We start from the raw sequence: 10,395 nt of genomic DNA, 5'->3' as shown, positions 1-10,395 counted from the left end.
CAGCACTTTCCAAGGCCTTGGAGAAGCTGAGCAATGTCCCTAAAGCTGAGCAATGTCCCTAAAGCCAAGGAGTGTCCCTAAAGCTGAACAATGTCCCTAAAAGCACGTCCTGGTTTGTTCCAGAAACTCCACTGGCCAAAGGCCAGCAGTGTGGAGGGAGAAGGTGGCAATCCCTGGGATCCTCTGCCTGCTCTGCCCTCCCTGCAGCTCCAGGCAGGCACTTCTCCCCATTTCCACCCCTTCATCCCCATGGGGTTCCTGTGGCAGGCATGAGAATTGGGGTAACCCCTCTCCCCCGGGTGTCCCACAGCACAGAGGTGGCCCTGCAGGGGGCAGGGGTCACCCTTGGTGCACCCAAATCCTCCCTGTCCTGAAGCTGTGACAGGCAGAACCTGCCAGCACAAAGCTCATGGCCAAGGGGCAGCTGCCAACATCTGGGTGGAGGATTTGGGAGGATTTTGGGAGGACTTGGGACACATGCAGGTGACACAGGAGAGCAGCACATCAAGACATCAAGGGTGGCATCGCCAGTCCCCAAATTTCCACACCAAGTCTCATCCCCGGCTGCTGCACCAAAGCATCAGTGTGTCAGATTTCAGCCCTCTCAGAGCTGAAATATTTGGTCAAACCTGAAAAAAAATTCCCCAAGCAGGAAGCAGAGGGTGGGCATGGGGAGAGAGGGAGCACAGGAGAGGGGCTGGGAGCAGGGATGCTGTGGAGGGAAGGGATGCAGGAAGCAGCTGCTGGGTCCCAGAGCCCCTTGCCCAGCCCGGGTGCAGCTTTGGGGTGGTTTCCATGGCACTTCCCAGCTGCTGCTCCCTCCGGCTGCTCCCAAGGCTGTGATTAAGTGCAGGCAGACCCACAATTAGCGGGGGGCCGCTGCTGGGGGGCTCTGGGGGAGTGCTGGGCCCCTGCCCCTGCACCTGCCTGGTGCAGCCTGCCAAGGGAGCTGTGCCGTGCTGCCTCTCTGTTCCTGGAGCAAGGAAGGGATCGGCGTCTTCCCATGGCCCCAAACAGAACAGGGATCTGTGGCCCTGTGTCCCCAAGAAGGACAGGGATCCATGTCCCCAGGAAGGACAGGGATCAGTGTCCCATGACCCCAGGAAGGACAGGGATCAGTGTCCCATGTCCCCAGGAAGGACAGGGATCCATGTCCCCAGGAAGGACAGGGATCAGTGTCCCATGACCCCAGGAAGGACAGGGATCAGTGTCCCATGTCCCCAGGAAGGACAGGGATCCATGTCCCCAGGAAGGACAGGGATTAGTGTCCCATGTCCCCAGGAAGGACAGGGATCAATATTTTTATTTCCACAGGATCAGTGTCTGGATGGCCCCAGGCAGGGAAGGAATCAGTGCTCCCACATCCCACAGGAGGGAAAGGATCGGTCTCACCACATCCCAAAGCAGGGCAGGGATCAGTGTCCCCATGGCCCCATGAAGGACAGGACTGATATCCCAGTTTTCACCAGGCAGGGCAGGGATCAGCATTCCTGAGACCCAGGATGGACAGGGATCAGTGTCCCCATGTCCCCAGGCAAGGCAGGGATCAATATTCCCACGCCTCCATGTCCCCAGGCAGGACAGAGATCACTGCCCCTGTGTCCCCAGGCAGGACAGAGATCACTGCCCCTGTGTCCCCAGGAAGGACAGAGATCAGTGTCCCCACGCCCCCAGGAAGAACAGGGATCAATATTCCTGCTGTCACCAGGCAGGGCAGGGATCCGTGTCCCCATGCTCCCAGGCAGGACAGGGATCCATGTCCCCATGTCCCCAGGCAGGACAGGGATCAGTGTCCCTGTGTCCCCAGGCAAGACAGGGATCAGTGTCCCCATATATCCAGGAAGGAACAGGATCAATGTCCCCAGGCAGGGCAGGGATCAGTGTCCTCATGTCCCCAGGCAGGAACAGGATCAATGTCCCCAAGCAGGACAGGGATCACTGCCCCCATGTCCCCAGGCAAGACAAGGATCAATATTCCCGCTGTCACCAGGCAGGGCAGGGATCCGTGTCCCCATGTCCCCAGGAAGAACAGGGATCAATATTCCTGCTGTCACCAGGCAGGGCAGGGATCTGTGCCCCTGTGTCCCCAGGCAGGGATGGAATCCATGTCCCCATGTCCCCAGGCAGGGACAGGATCAGTGTCCCCAGGCACCCCCAGCCCACCCAGGGTCCTGCAGCAGCACAGGGAGGTGATGGCTCAGGGGTCCCCTGGGGTCCCCTCCTTGCCCCATCCCTGTGGGGTGCCCCCCTCCCTGACCCCCAGGAGGGGATGGGTCCCCAGGGAGGGGCACAGCGGGACGGCCACCGGAGCAACTGGAGCAGAGGAAATGCTGGGACTTTGAACATGGCCGGAAATAATGACTTTAAAAATGTATCATTCTGCAAACTCATTAAGGCGCATCCCCGGCAGCAGGGGAAGGGAATTGCCGGGCCTGGGAGCCGCTTGATCTTTACAAAATGTGCACAGCGAGTGCTCCTGAATATTTAACCCCAATGGCTCCCCGGGTGCTGGCGAGGCATGGAGAGGGTCCTGGAAAATGGAATGTGAGGATCTTGGCTCCTTCTCCTGTTCAGGTGGGCATCCAAACCTGCAGCTTGTGCTGGGCTGGCAGGATTCGTGCTGAGCTACCTGATCCAGAGCCAGGAGAGCTCCCAAAACTCAGCGGGGTATCCGTCCCAAATTTGGGATGGGAGTGGGCACGGGAATGCTGCTCCACCCCTGCTTGTGCTGGGAGTCACCCAGTCCCTGTGGAGACGGCACCGGTGGCACTGCCACCCCTCCCGACAGCGCTGCTTTGGGTCACCTTTAAATCCCAGCAAACCAGGAGCGTGGGGCTGGGGCTGAGGCTGCCCGTGGTACCCACAGGCTGCCCCACACCCCACACCCCACACCCTACATCCCACACCCCACATCCCAATTTCCCTGCATCCACTCAGCCATCCCGGAGCGCTCATCCCCGGGCCCGCACCATCCCCTGGCGGCATTAATTCCCGAGTAGGGGCTGCGCTTCCCATCCCATCCCATCCCTTCCCTCTCCTGGTTCATAAACCCGGAGCGATGGGAGCCCCCCGCCCCTCGGCGCTGACCTTTCGGAACAATCTGTGCTGCCGGCGCGCCAGGCAGGCGTTGCCATGGCGAAGCGGCAGCGCAGCAAACACTCCGCAATTACGGAACGGGGAGCGGCTCCCCGGCAGCCCCGCCACGTCCCCGCCGAGCCACCGCTGTCCCCACGGCCTCTGGGGGAGTGGCAGTGGCACCGCGGGGTCGCATGGTTGGTGACACCCTCTGTCACCGCGGGGTGAGGGGTGGCAGCGTCCAGCTGGGTCACCTGCAGTTCCTGTCCTGCACTGCTCAGCTCCATCCTCGTCCTGCCCAGCCAGAGGTTTCCAGCAGCTCCAGAGCTGATCCCAGCGCCAGCTCGGGGCTGTTGGCATTCCCGGTGCCTGCCCTGCTGGGGACTTTGGCTGTCACCACCCAGTGTGGCTCAGCTGCACGTTGGGGAAACATCCACACCCCCATTCCCACATATTCCTCCTTCCCACCTTTCTCTCCCCTATCCCCAACCCATCCCGTTTCACCAGCCCGTTCAGGTGACAGCCCTGAGCTCCCCCCGTCCCTGTCACCTCGCTGGGTGCCAGGGGATGCTCCAGGCCCGCTGTTGGGTGCGGGGTCCCTGCTCAGGCAGCAGCAGCAGGTGCTGCCGGCGCAGCACAGCACAAAATCAATCGAGCGCGCTCGCTCCCGCAGACGGATTTACAGGGAGAACAAAACGTCTAAAAATGTGCCAGGCTGCTGGGAAAGCTCTCCACGCACAGCCACCGAGATATTGGACAGGATTTGGGGTGCTCACCCTCCTCCTGCCCGGCTGGCAGCACCCCAGGGCACCTTGGCTCCCTTTGGGCATGGTCCCGACGGTGCTGCAGGTCTGCTGGCAGTGTCACCGCTGCCAGGGCTAGTGGAGATGGCCAGAGCTGGCCCAGGTGGATTTTGATGCTCTGTAACCCCCTGCACCTTGCAGGAAATTCCCTTTTCTCCCCAAATCCTGCTGCTGCAGCCTCAGCAGCGCTGCAGAGCTCCAGGCAGGGCTGAGCAGCCGATGGTTGGTGGGAGGGACACAATTCCCGGTGCATCCTTCCCTGTGCCCTCCTGGACAGGACAGCACCGTGGCTGTCCCCACCCCATCCCTGGGATGTGCCCGGAGTAATCCCACGACATCTCCATCCTCTGCTGGTCCTGCTGGAAGAGCCACTGCTGGCCTCTAAGGAGGTGACAGCGCTGGGCTGGCACTGCCTGGGCTGAGCACAGGATTCTGGGGGACCTGTCACCTTCACGGGGTGTCACAGCAGTGTGGGCACCCAGGAAATGCCGCCTCTGGGTGTGTTGTGTGTGTGTCACCGTGTCACACCGGTGTGGCCCAGGATGTTTCCGACCTAAAGCATTCTGAGATTTCCCACTGTGAGGCTCCCAGTCCATCCTGCAGCCTGACACTGGGCACAGCCAGACAGCAGGGACAGTGCCCCCAGCACTGACCTATGGTGGTGGCAGTGCTGGGGACACTCCTGGCACCTTCCTGGCACCCCAGTGCCACAGGGCACAGCTGCCAGCAAACAGGGCACAGCCAGGGCAGGGAGCAGCGCCACTGGGGCTGTCCGGGTTTCCAGCTCAGTGTCCTGCAGCGAGCTCCCATTTCCCGTTGTGTTGATCCTGCTGCAGTTATCCCGTGCTGCTGGGCCTTTCCCAGCTCCCCTCTGATCCCTGATTCCATGGGATGAGAGCACGGAGCCACGGATGCAGCCGGGATGTTTGGCTGTGGGTACAGGTGATACCTTGGGTTTTAGCTTTTCTATTTTTCAGAATCTCTGCTGCTTAGTGTGGAACTCTGAAACTTCACATGAGGTGTCGGTGAGTTCTCTTCACAGGGGACTCAGACAAAACAATTCCTTTCTAGCTGGACAATCAAGGACAACTGGCACCCAAAAAGCAGAAACAGCAGCGAGGGAAAGGGGGCAAGGCAGGGGCTGAGACTTCATAGCCTGGGGCTGTGGGTGGATCATTGACCCCAATGTGCAGATGAACCAAAACTGATAAAAGTGTAAAACTCGTGCCCAGGATCCAGCTGGGATTTGATTTGGGTGTAGCCCTGGCCGGGCTCTTGCACTGCCCGAGGTGAATCCTTTCAATAAATCCCGATTTCATTCCTTTTGCTCTCTTTGGTCTCTGTTCCAGCTCAGCCTTTCCAGGTATCGTAGGCACAGCATTCCAAGGATGGGAGAAGCTCCTGGCTTGCACCGTGGCATCCTTGTGCCCCCCTGGGCAGCACAGGAGGGCAGGAGCAGGGCCTTTGGGCACTGTGGGATGTGCCAGGATTATCCCATGGGATTGGCGCAGTGGCACCGAGCTCAGAGCCCCGAGGAGCTGTGGGGAGGGGGCTGGGAGCACAGCACACTTCAAAGGGGAGTGGGCTGTAAATATTTCACCAGCCCCGTGCAGAGCCACGAGGCAGCAGCGATCAGAGCCCGGAGCAGGCAGGGATTGGGATCAAAGCCCTGACAGGAGCCTGGAATCACCTGGGCATCACACCTGGCTGCTGTCCCCTGGGAGGGCTGCGCTGACCTGGGCACTGCCTGTGCTCTGTCCGGAGGTGGCACTGCCTGTCCGCAGCTGGGGACACCCAGGGGCTGCAGCCGTGTCCCCAGCCCCAGGGAGTGCCCACAGGTGGGCACAGGGGGAAGCTGTTCCCTGGCATGGCCGGGGAAAAGGCCCCCTCCAGCTCCTCTCCTGCCCCTTGCACCCACACATCCCATCCCACAGGGCACAGACAGAGCCCATCAGGTGCTGGGGGGCACAGAGGGGCACCTGCTGTGCCCAGAGAGGCAGCAACGTCACCTGCTTCCAAATTCATTGGCATAATTCATTATTATGGAATAATTCATTATTATGGAATAATTCCGTTGGTTTGGCTTCCAGGAGGCTCTTGCTGGAAGCCCTGTGAAACGCAGCCGCTCCCTGGTGCCACCCTGCTCCCTGGCACAGGCAGGATGGCTGGCACCAGGACATGGGCTCTGCCTCGGGACTGGCCCCAGGAAGGCAGTGGGGCTCAGTGGGGACGTGGACTGTCCCTCAGTGCCCCAGAGTAGAGGGACAGGGACATCCCGTGTGCCAGCAGCTTGCTCCACGCGAGGCTGGGAGGTGGCACAAGCCACTCAAGGCTCACATTCCAGCACCACCAGCACCAAAGTCTGATGTGTTCGCGACTTCGTTTTTGGGGTTACAGCAGTCCCTGGTACCCGACTGCAATCCCTGAGCTGCAACATCTCCCCTGGTGCCTTCCCAGGGCTGCGGGTGCAGGAGGGGCCTCCCCAATTCCCAGGGAATCGGGAATGGGGCTGGTGCCTTCTAGAGGTGATGGGTGCAGGAGGGGTTCCCCAATTCCCAGAGAATCGAGAATGGGGCTGGTGCCTTCCCAGAGCCGTGTGAGCAGAAGGGTCTCCCCTCAAGTAATGGGGCTGGTGCCTTCTCGGGGCTATGGGTACAGGAAGGGCTCCCCCAATTCCCAGGGAATCGGGAATAGGGCCGGTGCCTTTTAGAGGTGATGGGTGCAGGAGAGGCTCCCCCAATTCCCAGGGAATCTGGAATGGGGCCGGTGCCTTTTAGAGGTGATGGGTGCAGGAGGGGCCCCCCCAATTCCCAGGGAATCTGGAATGGGGCCGGTGCCTTCTCGGGGCGATGGGTGCAGGAGGGGCTCCCCCCGCGCTCAGCCCTGAAGCTCAGGGAGGGGATGGTGCCTCTGGAGAATTCTCCATCCCGCAGGGAGCCGGAGCCGCAGGCAGGTTTCCCATCACCAGCGAGGGGGTCCCGCACCCTTCCCCCTCGCCCCGAACAGGTTTCAGTCGCCGGCACAGCTGCCGCGTCCAGATGTTGCCGCTATTGAGGGAGGCAGGGCTGCTCAGCCCACAGCTGCTCCCTGCTTCGCTTGCAATTGCTTTGGAAATATTGTGTGTGCTCAGCTCTTTAGAGCTAATCTCCATCGTGCAGCCGCGCCTGCCGGAGCTGCCCACGCCAGCCCGGCTGCTGGGCAAGCTGGGCAAGCTGGGAAAAAGGGGAGGGGGTCCTTACAGCAGCCCCTGCGTGGGGCAGAGCCGGGGAGGGGCGATGCTGAGGAGGGGGGGGTGAGGGCTCGGTACCACCCCGGCGATTCCTCCGCGCTTGATTGGGGCCATTAATCAATCGTGAGCTCTCCGGCAGCCTGACAGAGCCCGCGAGTGTCAGCGTGTGAGCGATCCGCTCGCTCGGCACCATCCATCAGGCCCCTGGCAAGCTCCGTGCGACACCCCCTCCCTGATTTATCTGAGGCCAATGGAGTCATGAAAAACAGCTGGTAAATCCTTCCCCATCAGCCGGCTGATTATTAATGCAGCCAAGTGTGGAGGCAGCCAGCGAGTCGGAGAGAACGGGGCTGCTGAGAGGCAGCGTTTGGCTCGGGCCGGCTGCCCCCGGGGCTGGAACCCTCCCGGAGGATGCTGCCCATTCCCTGCCACCCTGGGAGCGGTGTCCTGCCTGTCCCCGGGGCTGGAACCCTCCCGGAGGATGCTGCCCATTCCCTGCCACCCTGAGCAGGGAGTCCTGCCTGGCACCGGGCAGCGCTGCAGTGGCAGCAGAGGTGACCCCGGGTCCTGCCCGCACCTGCGGCTCCGGGCTCAGGTGGGCAAGGAAGGCTCTGCCAGGAGCTGCCACGATGGGGAGACTCAGAACCCCGAATCGCTGGGCTGGAGGGGCTCAGAAGCCCAAACCACCAGGCTGGGGAGGCTCAGAAGTGCCAGTTTGGCGAGGATGGGGAGGACAGTTCAGAACACCTGGAATAAAAAACTGGCTCAGAACCCCTGGGATGTCCTGGATCAACAGGGGATGAGAACCACCAGGATGCCCAGCTGGGAGGGGGGGGTTCAAAACCCTGGAATGTCCAGGCTGGAAGGGCTCAGGAGCCCCGGGACACCCAGACTGGAGGGATCAGGACCCCTCAATGACCACACTGGGGATGCCCAGACTGGAGGGCTCAGAACCCCCAGGATGCACAAGCTGGGTGACCTTGGAACCCCTGGGATGCCCAGGAGGGCCAGGCTGGGGGGCTCAGGACCCCCAGGAAGGGCAATCCTGCTGCTCCTGCTGCCCCATGGCACAGAGGGACAGCAGGATTTCCCAGAGTGAGGACAGGCTCAGGATGTGGTGCAGGGGTGAGGAGATTGCCCAAATGAAGGAGGGAGAAGCCTGCACCATAGAGCAGGGCCCCATCCTTGTCCTGGTGACTCTGGGGACAAGCTGGGATGTCCCCAATCCCTGCCAGCCCTGCAGCCATCGCATCCCTCACGGAGCCAGCGCAATTTGGGGGCACTGGCAACGTGACACCCCAAGATGCAGCACCCACACATCCCCGCCTGCCCCCTGCACATCCCACCTGCCCTCCCAGCCCTACAAAAATTCATCCCCGCTGGGCAGATGAGCCACTTGCCAGCTTTCCCAGCCCCATCTCGCCCTCACACCCCACACTGGTACCCAGAGCGCTCCTCGTGCTGTGCCGGGCTGTGCCCTCTGCACTGACATAAACGGCTTGGGGGAAAAAAAAATCCTCAGAATCGTGTGAGTGGGCTGGAAGGAAGCTGGGAGCAGCATTTTCGTGGTTGTGTGCCGAGCAGGTGCAGCTGACAATTAGCTATCTCTTCCCAGCCTCTTCATTTAGTTCCTCAAGGTTATTTTGAAAATTGAATATTCAATTAATAAAAGAGTGGCTTTTGCAGGGCTCTCGGTGCTCCCTTCCCTGGGGCGGACGCACCGTCGGAAGCAACTCAGGAGGGGAGGGGAGGGGGAAGATTCTCATCCTCATCCTCCTCCTCATGGGCCCTACCCTTAACCCCCCTCCACAGCCGTGGTTGAAGCTCCCCGAGCCCCAGATTTGCAGGGAGAAGATGAAGCAGCAGAAGTTGTCGTGGTGGAAAGTAGGTGACGTTGAGTCACGTTCGAGCCTGTCACAGAACACGTCGTCCTCCTTCCCTGGTGTCCCCCCCCCTCAAAGCCCAGCCAGGCCCCCCACCAGCGTCACCCCAGCCCACCCAGTCCCCCGAAAATGCGGGGAGGTGTGGGAGGGAAGGGGGGGCCTCTCCTCCCTTCCCTCCAGCTCATCCTCATCCCACCCTCCCCTGCTTTATTTTCTTTTCTGCCACTTAAATATCACACGATGATGAGCCAGGATTGCTGGGAGTGCTGCTGCTGCTGCTGCACAGGGTCCCCTGCCGTGCCAGGAGCGATGATCTCCCACACCAGCCAACTCCTTCCCAGCCCAAATCCTCCGTGGGGTCAGAGCACACCCAGAGGGAGCACAGGGCCCCTTTCCCGCAGCTCCTCTCCCCGGGGCTGCTCCCCCTGAGCAGGGGCAAACTCTTTATTTGGCAGATTCTGCTCCCAAATAAATCCCAAATGAGACCCTGTGCCTCGCTGGGGGCTGCAGCTCAGAGCTCTGAGAAGCAAAGATGTTGGAGCCTTTGTGCTGCGGGTGTGTCACCTCTGTGTCACCGTGCTGGGACAAAAACCCTCCCGCCACCAGGCTGGGGACAAGTCAGGGCTGTCCTCCTATAACGGGGCTACGGTGCTGATCCCACAGCATTCCCGGTTCCTTTGATTTTCAATGAAGAGCCCAACGAAGTTGGCAGTGCCCTCTTTCTGTCCCCTGCATTCCTGAGCTCAGAAAATCCTCTCCAAAATCCCGCTGGAGAGGGGACAGTGAGCTCTGGACCAACCTAGGATGGGCCAAGGGGAGAAATGAGGGAGAGGAGCTGCAGCCCAGGGGCAGGAAGAGGCAGAATTCCCTCTGGGAAGCGGCCACAGCAGTGCCAAGGTGGCCGGAGCAGGTGGCAGCAGCGTGGGGACACCTCTGCGGGTGATGGACGAGCTCTGGCTCTCACCTCTGCTTCCTCAGCTCTTCGTGGAGCAGGGATGATGGCACAGGGCTGGGAGATTTATAATGGAATTTCACTCTGGCTGGGTGATAGAACTGCTGCGTGGGCCCTTTGGGAGGGGGCAGCAGCAGCCCCAGGCCCCTCTGTGCTGCCCTGCAGGTGCTGTCCCCAAGGTGCCCTCCAGTGACACCTGGGGACATCTCCACGCTGACTGAGAGCTCATCCCAGCACACAGCACCCCCCCCTCCACTCATCCCAGCTCAGCAGAGGAGGAAAATTCCATTTGGGACGCAGCTGCCAGCCCTGTCCTCTGCCTGCCCCCTGTTCCACCCCAAACCTGCGGGGCCATCGATCCAGCAAAGGATATTTTTGCTTACCAGGGGTGCAGTACCTGGATCAGGGATGACATGGGCCACGGGGATGCTCCAAGAGCTGCTGGATCAGCAT

The sequence above is a fragment of the Sturnus vulgaris genome, chromosome 15 (assembly GCF_052056855.1).
Source record: "Sturnus vulgaris isolate bStuVul1 chromosome 15, bStuVul1.hap1, whole genome shotgun sequence".
In the NCBI taxonomy this organism is placed as follows: Eukaryota; Metazoa; Chordata; class Aves; order Passeriformes; family Sturnidae; genus Sturnus; species Sturnus vulgaris.
This window is presented reverse-complemented; position numbering follows the sequence as displayed.